The sequence below is a fragment of the Sminthopsis crassicaudata genome, chromosome 3 (assembly GCF_048593235.1).
Source record: "Sminthopsis crassicaudata isolate SCR6 chromosome 3, ASM4859323v1, whole genome shotgun sequence".
Taxonomy (NCBI): Eukaryota; Metazoa; Chordata; class Mammalia; order Dasyuromorphia; family Dasyuridae; genus Sminthopsis; species Sminthopsis crassicaudata.
In genome coordinates this window covers 483,304,634-483,320,832 of record NC_133619.1, presented here as the reverse complement: position 1 = coordinate 483,320,832, position 16,199 = coordinate 483,304,634, and the positions used below count along the sequence as shown (strand labels likewise).

The window sequence follows — 16,199 nt, the reverse complement described above, 5'->3', positions numbered from 1 at the left end:
ATATAACATTTCCTTCTTAGGGTTTTTAAGTGCCATAAGGACATTGGTGAATTTCTCTTTTCTCTGCATTACATCAACTCTCTACTAGTTGTGCCAAGTATTTTAGAAGATGAAGGATTAGTACTTCAGTTCCATTTAACTAAATAACATTGAGTAGTTTTTACAAAGCAATATTTATTTCAAAGATTTAGCAAGAACAAATATATAGACATTTTTCCCAGTGTGTCAGGGGGCATAATTATTTCTATAGCATCTTGGTCTCTAGTAAGGGTTTGGCAAGTCCTACATAGAATTGATGCCATCAAATTCACATCCAAAGACATCATTATTAGTTGCTTCTTTTGGACTAGAATCTTAGACTCTTTCTATTTGAAATGTTAGTTGCTAGACTAGCCACAAAATCTGGACTAGAATTTCCAGACTCCCAGGTCCCCATGAAGTCTCTCAGATTGAAGACTATGGCCTACATCTCAAAGAGAAAAAAAAAAACATGTGGAAAGGTTACAGACTTAAGGCTTTTTTTGAGCAGCCATATCCCTGAGTACCCTAAGGCTCTTTCCTCTTATTACATGGTCACACAAGTGATGAATGAGGGAGTCATTTCATTCCCCAAGATATAAATGTAAGCAATACTGCTACTGGTGTTGAGTTGAGTCACATTGAAGTTTCTCAAAATTCTGATTATCTAGCCAATAGAAAAAGGTTCTTCTCAACCCTAAAGTTAAACCAATGCAGAATGTTCATGTATTCTCCATTGCTGCCCCAAACAGCTACCTAGTATTCTTCGTATAGATGACACCATCTCAGCAAACTAAATGCATTCTGCACACAAGCCATACACCCCTTACAAAAGGAAAGGATACTGACAACTTGGGAAATTTGGAGAGGCTTCACATAGGAAGTAGAATTGAGCTTTAAAGAAAATTGATGATTCTAAGAAACATAGAAGTAAAATACATTTCAGGCATGGAGAGAAACTGTACAAAAACAGAGCTTAAGGTTGAACTGCCAATAGCCAACAATCAATCTAGTTATAATGTGACAAGGATAGAAAGTCAGGTTAAAGCCAGGGCCTGTATTCCATTACATCTTCCTCATCCTCCTTCCACTAGAACATGGACCTAAAATTCTGATAAGCAAGTCTTTGATGGTCCAGGAACTTGGACCACCATGTAAACTAAGCTACCCAAGCATATTATCTCACACCCCTTCTAGCTCTTTGTTATGGCTTACTATAGTGCCTATAACATAGCAAGTGTTTAATAATATTGTTTCATTCTTTATGGAAGAAGCAGTGGGAACCACCTAAACTTTATGAGGAGGGAATGACCTGATCAGACTGGTGCCTTAGAAAGATTATTTTGGTGAGAAATGTTGGAACCAGAGAATCAAAATTTTAACAATTTGACAATGTTCCAGAGCACCTAGGAGTTCTTAACCTGGATACCATGAACAAATTCAGCAATTGTACTTTATTTTCCTTTGTAATTCTATTTTATGCACTAAAAAAAAATCATTCTCAGTAAAGATCCACTGACTGCCTCAGACTGCAGTGATCCACTTAGCAAGGATATAAGGGCTGGTACCAGAGTGAATGGAAAGGAAGGAAGAGAAACTAAGTCAAAGTATCAAATAAAAATGTCAATTAATGACCATAACAAGTTATGCAAGGCTATAATTATTCCCATAACTTTTTTCTCTAATTTTATATGTTTCCAAAACTCTCAAAATCTTAGGATTAGGAGAGTTAAGAAAACTCTTCTTGCATTAGGGTTAAAAGTGACTAAAAAAGAGACTTAAAATGTTTCTGGATCCACTACCAAATCCATCTGTTCCCTCCCAAAATAGAATCTGCTTTCCTATTATCTAACAATTTGATTTGAGGAAGGGTAGAAATTAGAAACAAATGCTTACAGGGATATTCTAAAACAATTTTATACCCATTCTGAAATAAGGTCATAGATTTTAAACTACCAGAAGAATCATATTCCCACTTTCTCCAGTTAGTCTATCCAGTCTTAACAGTGGGATAAAACTATATTACAAAATAACCAACCTCTAAACATTGCAAATGAGTAAGTCATAAAGAAGTGTTATTACTTTGATTTAATCATAATCTGTTAGGGAAATATTCTAGTAGAATGCAAAAGAGCAATAAATGTGTATCTTTTTTGATATGTTTGGAGAAATTAATACTAAAAATAATACTATCTTAGTGAAACTACATAAAATTTTCAATGAAAGTACATGATTATACATGGAAAAATACATAAAACATTAATAATAGATGAACTGTTTAGTAGTCACTGTAAAATGCTATTTGGCAGTTTCAATAGATAATATTAGTGGTGTAATAAATTGAGATATTCTGATTTAAACACAAGATAATAAAATGGAATAATTGGACTAAAACAGAATAATTATTCCTTCCTAGTCCTAGAACCTCATAAAAATATAGTATTATTATTATTTTGCACATTTACATTTCTATTAAGTTTGAACCTGAGATAAAACAAATTCTATTGCCATTCTTCATTTATTTAGAACTTTACTTTTGCCCAGTGCTCTTATATGCTCTACAAAAAATTTTAATGAGAAATCACAGCATTTTTCTGCTGAAATAGACTCTACAATAATCCAACTTCCTCATTTTACATGTAAGAAAATTAAAACTCAGAGATGTGATATGAGTAAGTTCACGACACTAATTAGTAATATGTAGCTAAAATTAGGGTCTTCTCTAGCACAATCCAGTACTATTTCTATTATTCTAACTGTGCCTCTCTGTGTTCTCTTCCTTTTTTTCCCTCATTTTATTTCTTAAAGAAGTTTCTTATGAACTGGAGAACAAGAATTCAAATTTATAGGTGAAATTAACATCTATATAAAAATCCTGAAATCCAGATAGTGGAAGTGTTGTTATTCTTTTTCACAATGTAACAAAGGTAACAAAAGCATCACAGGCAGAATTCAAACCACAATAATCTGACTCTAAAACTGATGCTTCGTTTTCACAATTGCTAAATTACTGGAAAATTAACTTTTTACCTCTTTGTATTAATTCTCATAGTAATTATATAAAAATAAGTAATGTTGAATAACATACATATATTACAAAACCATTACTTTGTACTCTTACTACCACCAACTTAGTTCAATTTCTCATTATGACTCCATCACCACTCAAAACCCAGAAAAATTCAAAATTCAAAATACTAGATTAATAATCAATCAAAAGAGTTCTACCAAACTATCCATACATAAAATCTAACTGGGTAAATGCTCACACATGAAGTTGTGGAACTTTTATATATTAGCACATGAATCTCAGGCCAAAATTGTAAACCAAAAATGATCTGAGTCCATAATTGCACTGGAGGAGAAAAATAGACTGGATTATCTTTGGGAAATTGCACAAATCTTTTTGATGACCCTAACCTTTGCCCAGGAACAGAAGTGTGTATGTGTATGTATAAATATATTTTATATATTCATATTCTTCCACTGATGCCTGACTAGAAACCATGGAACATGACAATCTTGAAACAGAATTAAAAATCACCCAAAGGTGATTGCCAAAGGGCAATCAAAAAGCCCAATATGAATGTGAACAGGGTGCAAAAAATTACAAATGAATAATTAAACTGAAAAATCTATATTATCAAATTAGATTATCAGAAAAGTATATGGCCAAAAACAAAAAGAGAGGGGGAGAAGAGAAAGAGCGATGAGTCACATAGGACAAAAAATATCTAATAAACAACTTGCATGGCCCATTGATACCTCCATATGGGATCATAAACTACAGTTTAAATAGCTGGGATCCTAATCGATGGCATAGCTGAGTAAGGACTCTCTCTATAACGTCTTATTATATTTTGGCTACTGTCATGAGGGAATTAATTTTAAATCTGATTTGAAATCACTTATTATTCTCATTTTGCACATTGGTGCAGAGGAAAAATGAGTCTAAAACAAATTTCCTCAAATTGTCTTTAATTATTCAGATACAAAAAATGAATTTTTTAAACTGTAAGGCTTCCAATAGACTCTTTAATGATGTCATGTTATTTTATGAGTATTCCAAAACTTATAAGTAATCCACAAACATAAAAGAAGATGTTTATGTGATGTAGTTCATGGGGATAAAATACATTTTGAGAGCACCTGGAATTTTGAATTTTGAAGGTTCATCTAACTATTATCCAAGCTGTTTATATCTCTTATAATATGTGTTTTCTGAGACTTATTGGTGAATTGCGCCAATTACAAGTTCCATGGAGCCAATAATTTCATCTATTAATATAACTCCTTTGAACAACACTATTTTATTATCACAGGGCTTATAAAATTTATAACTAAGCCAGCCAACCTTATAATTGCTGTGAAGTGCACCATTTTATTACTATAGACATTATACTCCCACATGCATTTATTTGCAGCTATTCTCCTTACATCTGTAAGCCTGTATAATCCATAAATTGCTTGTCAGAGCTCCAGATGGAAAATCCTGGATCCCACTCCTTCATTTATTGATTGTACCTACTTATCCATTTCCAAACATATACTGTAAATTCAACCCATACATAGTCATGATTAAGTATGGATCTTCTTTAAAGCCTTTAGCAATTCTCTGTTGGCTATAAAGTTAAAATATGTGCCCCATAACTTTGAAGGACTTCCCAAAATTGTCCCTAACCTTTTGTACATTACTCCCCTTTTTTCACTCTGCCTCAAAAAAATGTGATAGGTAATTATTACCCAATGAGTCCTTTCCCATTTTCATGGGTTTGTTCAGGAAAGACATCCCCAGCCATTCCTTCCCATGTCTTGAGAGTACACTCTCTCCTCCTCTATACCTGTTGAACTATTTCTTTCCCGTCAGTGCCCAGATCAGGTGCCAGCTTTTCCATAAAGTCCTCTAATCTGCTGTTCTCCAGCACCTACCCCTACCAAAAGTAATCCTCTTTCATATTTTTCTACTATTTTATTTCTCAAAGCCTTCTTCCTCAGTACATTCCACCTTGAAATATACTCACTAATATTCATATCCTATTCTCCCATCTTGTTTACTTGGGAGATTATAAATTGCTTGAGTCCAGGGACTTGATAGTTGTTCATCCTGTAATCCCAATATTTTACCCCAGTGATTTGCACAAAGTAGACATTTGACATGTACTTGACAAATTCTTATAGCTTAACTTTCTTGTTATGGCTAACAAAATTGTGAGCTAAATTTTGATAAATTCCTAACTTAAGAGAACAAGTGAAATTGTGAACTCAGCTTTGACAAATGTAATTGAGACTACTGCTACACTGTTAAAAGACTAAGTACCATTGTCTTGAGATTACCATGACAGTCTCCTCTTAATTGAGAGGATTTAAATATGAAATCATGAAGTGGGGACAGGCATACCAGGTTCTTTGAATACTGTCCAGGAAAGGCCACTTCTACCACCTAGAAATGGGATAGCACTCACATTTTAAATTAGTCATGGAATATATATGGGTAAAAAGCACAAAAATTATAGAGACAAAAGGGGTACAGAGGTCTCATTATTATTGAGGTGTTTGGGGAAATGAGTTTTTATCTGTTCCATCTTGCAGTTGGTTAGTTCATTAACATATCCAATTTACTTTAAAGTTGTCAGTAAAACTTTTAAAGTTAATACATCCTCAAAATTACTAGTGCTTTTTGATCTACTAATCATTACTATCTTGTAATTCAGTTTTTCAGTTGTTTCCAATTAATTAGACCCCATTTGGATTTTACTTTGGGTGAAGATAACTGGAATGGTTTACCATTTCTTCTCCAGCTTATTTTACAGAAAATGAGGCAAATGATTTGATTTGGTTAGGGTCACACAGATAGTAAACATCTGAAGACAAATTTGAACTCTGGAAGATGAGTCTTCCTGATTCCAGATCCAGTACTCTATCATCTTGCTGCCCTTCAATCTTTACTGTGGAGGTTAGGAATTTGTCTGACGTTTACATGTCACAGAATCAAAAGGCTCTGGAAGCAACATCCAAATGGCTTCCTTTGATTCAGCATATTTTACCATGCAATGAATTTTAGTTTACAGTTTAGATACAGTTTATAAATTTTTCTCCGTTGACCTCTGAAATGGGTATTTGACTTCCAGATTTCCCTTACAATCTTAATTCTTGCTATTGCTCTTTTCTTTATATTGCTGCTCATAAACTTACCACTATATTGACTAGGTGTGGGGAGAGTGTTTAGGAAGACTAAAACAAGACATATTTTACCAGAGATTGTAATAAGATTAGGCCTTGTGTCCTTGGTACCACCAAGACAGTATTTCCTTAAATGAGGCTGTAGCTTACAAAATCTGTTCACAGAAAAATACCTGCAATAATATTTGTTAAGGTTTTGTAGCTGTGTATCCAAATATATCTTTCCAACCATTAGCTTATTTTTCCTCACCTAATCCCCAAAATCCCATTTGTGCTCTGAACCCTGACATGCAAAATGAACAGCTCCTGGTGGTCATCAAAATCAGGTTACCAGGAGCACACCTTTCCAGCTGAATGGACACCAGTTTCTTTGTTCCCCAATGCAATGCTACCCTGTGTGAGTTTTACTTTATGTTATTGTCTATCCCTCTTCCTTTTTTTTTTTTTTTTTTTGCCAATAAAACTATGCAGTATGTTTTACCTATCATTCTCAGCATACAAACTCATTAAAGTCTTGTTTTCCTTAGAGTATTTTGCAAGCCCATGGACCTCCCTTTAAACATGAGCCAGTTGCCTGGGGAAAAAAAAGCTGCACATACAATGAGGGAGTAAAGTGTTATGAATCTATTCATAGAAAGCAAGGATGAGCAGGGGTAACTTATATGCTCCCAGAAAGGACTCCCTGATGACAGAAGACATCACAAATCACATATATTTGTTCTCCCTTCCACCAGGTCCCAGCATGTGTTCAATGCCATGTTGAAAATATGCAAAAAAAGCATAAATTAGAAATAGAAATAATATATTGAAAAAGTTAAGAAAAGTATTTGTAAATCAATAATGTTACATAATAAAGAAGTAAAACTAGGGTGAAATATTGTAGAAAATAGAAAAGAGCATTCAAACAGATTTCTGATAATTCTTCACAACCCTTTTAAGCAAGTTTTTTTTTTTTTAAATAGATTTCTTTTTAACTCATATCCCTCCCAGTCAATGTTATTCAGATTCAGTTACTGACTTCCTATTACTATATTGATAGAATTGTCACCATATCCATAAGAACTGATCATGTTCACCACCTCAGCTCTCTTCTCAGCCTTTGCTAAGCTACTGATATTTCTTTTATTTGAAATGTACTCCAAACCCAAAGTTATTTATATTTTTGTTGATAACTGATTTCAATAATTCAGGAGGTAAATGTTTTCATCTACTTGCCTTTTCCCCAGTGGGGACCACCAGTATCCATGCTTTTTTGCCCTGTGCAATTTATGTCTGTCTGAAAATAAATCCTCTCTTTCATAGAGGACCCCCACAGTGTGCCAAAAGCATTCTTATTCTAGGATGCCATATTGCCATAATCTTTCTTAAATTACTTTTCAGACTGCTATTGCCTTCAGTAGCTTCAGTTGAGATATGCCTTCTGAAATTGTTTCTTTTTCAAATCTGGTCAAACTTTCATTAGTTTGACTGATCCAGAAATATTTTTTTCTTCTGTGAAAATAAGCCTTCAACCCAATTTTGACTTCACTACCAAAAACTGCCATTATTTTCTTTTTCCCTCAGCAACCTGAAAAGTTTTGGGGGATTGGTAAGGGAGAATCAGGAGAATATGTAGGAAGTAAGTACTTTATATATTTTGTGTCATTTAAATGTAATTGAATTCCTTCCTAGAACAATTTTAGATTGTCCTTTCAGTAACCTCAGTCAAAATGAATGCCTCTTAGCTTTCAGCTTTACTCACTAATACTAAAAATCACTTCCCTTACTTAATATCTCAACTGAATTACTTTAAGTGGACAATCTTGTTGAATTAAATCTGAGATATCTAGTTAATTTTCCTCATTTTACCTATTCATACATATTTCATGCAAAGGGCTATTCAACTGTATTTCTATATGTTTTCCATCTTTTTTTAACCAAAATCTGTCCTCTCCTATCTTATAAGCTATACCTTTGCAAACCTTAAAATAGCTACACATTACATAGCACTTTAAGGTTTCCCATGTACTTTACATATGTGTTCTCAAGTTCTCAAACAGCCCTGACAAGTAGATGCTATTGTTCATTTTACGAATGAAGAAACTTGAGGCGGATAGAAATTAAATTAATTGTCCAGCATCAAATCACTAGGGAGTGTATGAGGCCAAGTTTCAACCTAGTCTTCCAGAATCCAGATCCAACCCTCAATTCATGACACAGCCTAGCTGTCCCATATGGAAGCTATGTGGAAGTGAGGAAAGGAATCATTCCAGACATGAGAGACAGTTTGCATTAAGGTATTGAAACAAATTAATGCTACATACAGCACAGATAAATTTGACTAAAATGTAGAGGGTAGGAGAAGGTAATATAAAATATTTTTAGGTCAATTTTACTCTGTTTAAGACTTAAGGTCTTAGCAGTCTGTTGATTATCCTAAAGGTAATAGAGCCACACTGAAGTTTCCAGATCAGGTAAGTGACATAATCAAACCTGTGCTTTAGTAACTGAAACTCAAATCTGTGAGGTAGATGTACTATAAAAGAAGAAATTCAGTTAGAAGGTAATTACAATAGTCCACAGGAGAAATAATAAGTACCTTAATTATCATGATGGACCTGTAAATAAAGGAAGGATCAGAGGGAAGGGAGGAAAAAGAGCAAGTTTATTAAGAGCCTATGCTGTGCCAAGCACTGAGCTGATATATATCCTCACAACAACTTTGGGTGATAGGTGTTATTATTATCCCTCTTTTATAAGACTTATCCAAGTTAATATAGTTAGTAAATATCTGAGTCTGAATTTGAATTCAGATCTTCTGAATACAAATTCAATACTCTCTCCCACACCTAGAAGCCTAGGATGCAAGAGATATTATTGAAGTATATTGAGCAAGTGATTATATGGAATGGAGGAAGATACAGGGTCAAGGATGACTTTGAGATTATAAGTCTGAGTTACTAGAAGGATGGTGCCCATGGCAGAAACTTAAACTTCATTTCCTTATCCAGTGACCTTGGCTTTAAGAAGACTTTCACAAAGAGCTCCAAATATTCTGCTCTGAATTTGATTTGGGCTTATTAAAGACTCTGAGGACCCCACTGAAGCTATCCAATGTAAATCAACCTGAGCAGAGAAAAGCAAATCTCAGTAGGAAAAGAAAATTCATATTCTAGAAAAGTGTTCTAAGTTATTCAAGTTATATAGCAGAAAGTTCTAGAGTAATGGGCAAAATCTGAGGACTAGGTGCATAATAGACTCCACATTTTTGGTTTTTGGGTATTTTGTACAGTTCTTATATTACATTAATTACATCAGTTTTCTTTTCTCCAATTCCATGAATAAGTAAATTACAATCTTTATCACAGGTTGTTCTTCCTGATCTCAAAGCTTTTTTCTATGTGTTATATGTTCCTCATAGCTGCAAAGATGATTCTCCTCAAATATAAGTTTTATCATGTTACTCTACTCTATAAACTCTATACTTGCTTTCTATTCTCGAGGAATCAATACATATACACACATATACATGCATATGTAAACATACATGCATACATATATACACATAAATATGTATGTAGTATGTACTCCTCTGTTTGTTTTGAAAATACTCTACAATTTGGCCTCATCCAATCTCACCACTCTCATTATCCATTACTCTCCTTCCCCTACTCTACAAGTCTATTCAAACATGTGTTCTTCCTGTAACTTACACATGTCAATCCACCTTCTATTTTCATGCCTTTTCACTGGCTAACCCCAATTCCAATAATAGAAAGTATTTTCCCACCTCATAGAATCCCTTCTCTCAAGACTCAGTTCCAAGTCAACTTGTATATGAAGCCTTTGCTGATGTTCAATTGCAGTGCCCTCCTTCCAAAACTATTTTGTATGTATTCTGTAAATCTGTTGCCTAATCTGATGAGCTCCTTGAGATCAAGGACTGCTGCATGTTTATTTTTATCTCCCCATCCCTGGAACATAGTAAGCACTTAATAAATACTTGTTAGTTGGTTAATCATAGGTCTAAAGAATATAAATATAGAAATAATAGGAAACTTCATCAATAATGCTAGCCTATAATTACCTCTGGGCAGCTTCTCAAACCTTCATTAGAAAGTCAGTTTATTATGCATATTTAGTAGTTTCTGTACTCAGCACTGTACTGGGTATTATGGGAATACAGATGAAATACCGGACCTAGTTTTTTAACTGAAATTATTTAAAATTTGATTGAGAAGACGTCTAATTATATTAAATGAGTAAACAATATAAGGCACAACAAAATTCATTCCTATATCCCATCAAGTCCTATTGATTGTCCTAATGCCACCCATTTATTTCTTTGTTTCAGTCTACAAAATGCCTTATCTGACAGTATTTTCTTCATCCTTCCAGATTTTCATCCCTTATCTTCCTTATCCCACATCTTCCTGTAGAGAACTAACCTTCTTTAATACCACTTTTTTCTGATACCATTCCTCTGCCCTTAATTGCTATTGCAACAAATTCCCACTTCTTTGCATGGTTTTCAATCCCTGTAGTAATTAGTCCCCACCTTCCTTCCTAGAGGACCACTTTCATCTCATTCCCCACTCCCAAAGACTGTTCCAATTGGGCAGATCCTCTTCCTATCCTTAGAAAAGCTAAGGCCATTCCTACTTTCATGCCATCAATCATATAGCTCTCCTCATTTATAATGCTGTCTTCTCATTCCTGCTTGGCCAAATTCTCTCCTTTAGGTTCCACTATGAAGAGTTCCCTTTTACAGACACCATTATCCTCCCTCTTTTCTAATTTTTATAGCATTTATAGTCTGTTTCATCACATTTAATCCTTCTTTTAAAAAAAAAGTCTTATTTTTTTTTAAATTATGATTCTTCACAGCATAATGAGACAATAAAGGAATAGAGTTAGTTTTAGAAATTGATTACAGGATATGCCTTTCTGTTAACTAATAAGATTTCATCTCTTTCACATCTTCTAGCTCAACTTCTTCCTTTCTCTGAATCTCTTTGGAGATGCAAAAATCCCTTATATATGTTTCATCACTTCCTAGGAGAAGAAAATCACTTCAGCTTGTCTCATCTGCTCTCCTTTCCTTTCACTAAGGTGTGAAGGTATAAAGTAGCAATGTTCCTAGTGACCTTTATCAAAAGGCTTCTTTTAGAAACTTAGTTTGCCCTCAGGCTCTCAAACACAGTACCTCTCCTAGCAGACAAGCAAATAAAACACAGAATTTCAACTTGACTGATCATATTTCACCTGCAGTAATATCATTCATTATGTAATAACATATATATATGTATGTATTATATATATATATATGTATATATATATATATATATATATATAAAACAGTTATATATATGTATGCATGTGTGTATGTATATAGGTTTTGTCCCCTTGCTAAAGAATTTGAGAGTAAAGAGGAGAGATGTGATGTTCTGTTTCTCTAAATTGTAATTGTTCTCTTGGAGCAGGTTTCTTGGGGAGCTTCTGGAGGCAGCCTTAGTTTCAATTCAGTTCAATAATCCCAAAATGCAGCCAGAAGTTAAAGTCCTTTACTGTCTCTTTCCAAATCTTATCTCCAGATCCTTTATTTTCTCCTTCAAGTCTTGTCTCCTTTACTTGGAGCTTGGCTAGCTTTCTTAGAGGCCTCTCTCTCTCTTGGTTTCCTGAAAGCTCTTGTCCAAGTGTCTCCAGCCAGCACCAATGTCAAAGTGAGAATGAAATCTTACTCTGCCTCCAAGAGTGTGGGATTGTGGGTTTCTCAGAAGTCAATCCTAGTTATGAATTTCCCAAAGTCCTCTCCTCCAAAGTCCCTTGAAGTTCTCTCGGGAAGTCCTCTCCTTGACTAGATCCAGACTCTGACCCTCCCTACTGAATCCTGGCTCCTTATATCTTCCCAGAGAATGGGCTTGTGGGTACTCCCTGGGCTGGTGGGAGCTCCTTGTGAACCAATAATTGAACTCCTTTAAAGGTTTGAACTCCTTTAAACGTGTGAACTAAGTGCATAAGTGCCTTGTAAGAATCCTAACAGAGTGGGTGTACTAAAATACTGCCTACAAGGCTTTAGAAAACTTGCATTGGAATTTTGGTTTCAAAACTCATCAACTTTGTACCTATGGGCAAGTCACTCAATTTCTTTGAATCACAGTTTACTCCACCCGTTATAAACTCTAAATAATAAGTTGTCTGCTGTCCAACTTAGAGACAGAAGATTCTCAAGGTTTATAAAATCTTAAAATACTCTGTAATTGTAAGTTGCAATTGTTATAATAACAATTGTCTGGGGATGAAATGAAGAATAGGTTATCTGCTCCAGCCATAAAAGTCTCTCCCTCACCCATTTTGAACTGTAGACATTCATATTAACCAAAATATCAATTGCCTTGGATATTTGAGAAGAAAAACAAAAGTATGAAACTGTGCTTCACTGACTATTAATCTCTATTTCAAAATCCAAATCAGTTTTTTTTTTTTTTTTTTGGATGTGGAACATTATATGATCTTGAGCCATAAAATGAACTGTTCAAACACGAAGCATTTATGAATTAACAATCATGCTAGAAAATGGAGTAGCATGCTTGGTTGATGAAATGTGAAATGAAAGAAGTTTCAACCAATGAATTATGGCATATTCATCAATCATATTATTACAACAATAAAGGGATATAGAAAATAATGTATAAATCTATCACCTTCTCTACTATTTGTTCTTTTTGCATCATTTAAAAGTAAAAGGCCCAACTCTTTCCTTCATCTGTTCATGGACTTCCTATTGAAGTCAATAGAACCTCCATGTATGGAATAATTACAAATTTCTGAGAGGTACGATATATGACTCCAACATAAGTATGTTGGGTTTTTAGAGCCTGAAAGCATTTCATATTTAAAGAAGTGGTACTTCAGAATAATAATGTATTAGGGGGAGAAGGTTGATACCATGTTTTTGCCATATTGACTAATTTCTATTACCTTCTCAATTTCTAGTGTTTTTCATTTATTTCTAGTAATAGAAAAGATAGATGATATAATTAAATTTCATTTGCTATATTTATGTCATAACCTCAGACAACTCTCCACTATAGTTGCCCACTTTTTATATATTGAATTATAGATGGGAGAGTATAATTAGGGTCCTTTCCAATTTTAATATTCTTAGCTTCTCATAGCAGCAGCAGTATAGCATTATGGGAAAAGTACAAATATTAGCATTATGGGAAAGGCACACATCTTAGACAGAGTCAAGAAACTAGGACTATAGTCCCAGGTCAGATAATTACTTTTGTGAACTTGGTCAGGTCATGGAAACATATACCATTAAAGCTGGGAAGAGCCTTTAGAGAATAAAGTCCAACTCTCTCATTTTGCAAATAAGGTAGCTAAGGCCCAGAGAGATTAAGCAATTTGCTCAAATTTATAAAACATATAAATAGATAAGGGTAGTTGGGGATGAAGAGTTTTGACTTGAAGCCAGATCTTATGTCCAAAGTATAATGATTTTCCAACTGTACTCCCTTGTCTCCTACTTAAAAGTCTCTGAGCTGAGTTTCATCATCTGAAAATTTGGATGAGAGATCATTTTAAAGCCCTATATAAATTTGAGTTAATATTGTTCTCCACTAATATCTTACTATGACACCTTCTCATGGTATTTAAGTGATCTGAATGTTTGGAGGCTGTGCCAATACACCTAAACCTAAAAAGGCTGAGTGCTCTTTTCTGGGGATTCCTACTAATTATATTTGGGCAAGCTAATAACCAGGTAGCATGCAGAATCATGAATTTTTAGACATAGCAATTCTCAAATTTATTAAATCTTCAAAATTATGTCCTGGATCAGTGACAAGATTACTCAGCCTCATGAAATCAGAGCTCTTTGAAGTATTTTTATTATTATTTGTATTAATGTTATTTTTAAAAGATAGTAATAAGTTGGGGTAATTAGCTCCCCATCTCCTTAAATGATATCCAAGTCAGACTCTATTTTAGTGAAGTTCTCCTTTACTTCACCATCATTTCTATGTATTCTGGGCTAAAAGGAAATTAAATAAAATTAATTTTTTTCTTAATTAAATTTTTGTAACCCCAAAAAAATTACCCTGTGAGGTTGATTTTTGAGTTAAAATCACTTAATCTCATTTGCTGTTTCCTCATCTATAAGATGAACTGGAAAAAGAAATGGCAAACTACTCTCATCTTTTTTTTTTTTTCCAGATGATGCTTTTATTAAAACTGGGTGACATTTATAATGAGACAGTATCAAAAAAAAAAATTGGTCCATGAAAAAACATAATATTCAGTTAACAAAAAAGTTATCTGTAACAGGGACACTATCACAGTGATGGGAGGAAGGCCCATGTCTGAGCTTCCTTCACGTGGTCTTGGCCAGGAGTGGAGCCAGAACTCTGCTGCCCTCCCCCCATAGAGCTTTGTGAGGTAACATTGTAGCTTTTCAGAGGGAGATTCTTCTGCCACCAGATATGGAGCAGGCACGGAGGAAGGTGCACTTGCAGGAGCCTGAGGAGGGGTGGAGAGACAGGAGTCTGTCAGTTCTGTGGGGTTTTGGAGCCCATGCCAAACCCAACGCCCCTTCTTCACCTGCTGCTCTACCACCCTACTGTGTTAAGTCTGCAAGCCTGAAATATGCTAACTTAAAGAAAATATTCAATCTGGAAAAGGAATATGGGACTTTCCTGGAAGGATGCAAGACCATCTCAGGTCTACTGGGCCGGACCCTTGGCTCTGTTGCCTACCTGGGGGGCTGAAGGATTTCGGCTGAGATCAAGGATAGAGAGAATCACAAACCCAGCAAAGAGCCACTCTCTAACCTTGGATTTTCTCATTGCCCAATGTCCCCAGGACCCACTATGGGGTGCTAATTAAAGAGGGCAAAGGACAAGGAAACAGAGATGGCCCAGGGCTTTTATCCATTGGGTTTGAGGGGTCTCTCTCTACTGGGGAAAAGGTGGACTGGGAGGACTAGTGGTCATATCTCCAAGCAATAGCTGGAAGGAATGGATGCCTTTACTGGCAATGACAACACTCAGGGGAATGGATGTGGGGAAAGGCAGGGGCTCCCAACCCAAATGCCCTGGCTTAGGAGGATCCTAAGAAAAAAACTGCAAATATAGGGGGTGTGCCAAGTAGGAACAGCTGTCAGGGAACAAACTTTAATACTGATATGAATCCGTACAGGGCATTCAGGGAAAAGCTAAGCTAGAGGCCATCCTAGGAACACAGCTTAGGGCTTAAGTAGGTCAAGTGGTCTAAAAGTTCCCATGGGTCCCAGAATATCCCATTAAGAGAACTACTCTCATATCTTTGCCAAGAAAACTCCAAATGAGGTTATGAAGTATCAGACATGAGCAAGAAAACGAGTGAAGAAGAATATGAATAGAGCTCTAGAATCATAGGACTTGGTTTAAGGATTACTACCTTTGTGATCTCAGGCAACTCATTCAATTTTCCTGGACCACTACTTCCCTATCTGTAAAATGAAGACATTTGACTAGATAGCCTCTTAGATCCTTTTCAATTTTAATTCTATGAACTAATATAAATCTTGCCATACTTTTTTTTTATTTACATATTTAAAATTTGCATTTTATTTACTAGACAGAATTTTCATCCTGCCTACCATCTGACCTCTTTCAAAGGACACTGACACGCTGGTTCATTTTAAATGACTCTAAATGGTCCAACCTATACCTGAGCAATAATTCTGTCTACCACATACACAGCATGTAGTCATCCACATTGGAGGAAATGTTTCCTCCTTCCTGAAACAATTCATCATTCTTCTTTTGAAGACCTCTAATTTTAAGGAAAGTTTTCTATTATATGATATATTCAATAAAGATATATCAAGACCCAGGCAAGTCTCTAAAACTATAAATTATGGAGCAAGTGCCAATATTATTAGAAGAATATAATTAAAATATTATATATCACTTCTTTATGGAAGTGATATATACTCATGAAATAATAGGTGTGTTTAGATAAATTAAAAAAAA

The 16,199-nt window shown here is 34.8% G+C and overlaps 1 protein-coding gene across 5 annotated transcripts in view; it reads left to right on the top strand.

Moving 5' to 3' along the window:
• The window catches only part of SGCG (sarcoglycan gamma), a 307,721-nt gene that overhangs the window by 77,719 nt on the left and 213,803 nt on the right, over positions 1–16,199 (top strand). The window contains exon 1 of one of the 5 annotated variants that reach the window (XM_074303667.1): positions 14,669–14,807. The exons of the other annotated variants lie outside the window; for them this stretch is intronic. The gene's annotated coding sequence lies outside the window, so the exon portion shown is untranslated. Of the gene's footprint in view, positions 1–14,668; positions 14,808–16,199 lie in introns of those variants that run through there. 5 annotated transcript variants of the gene reach the window in all.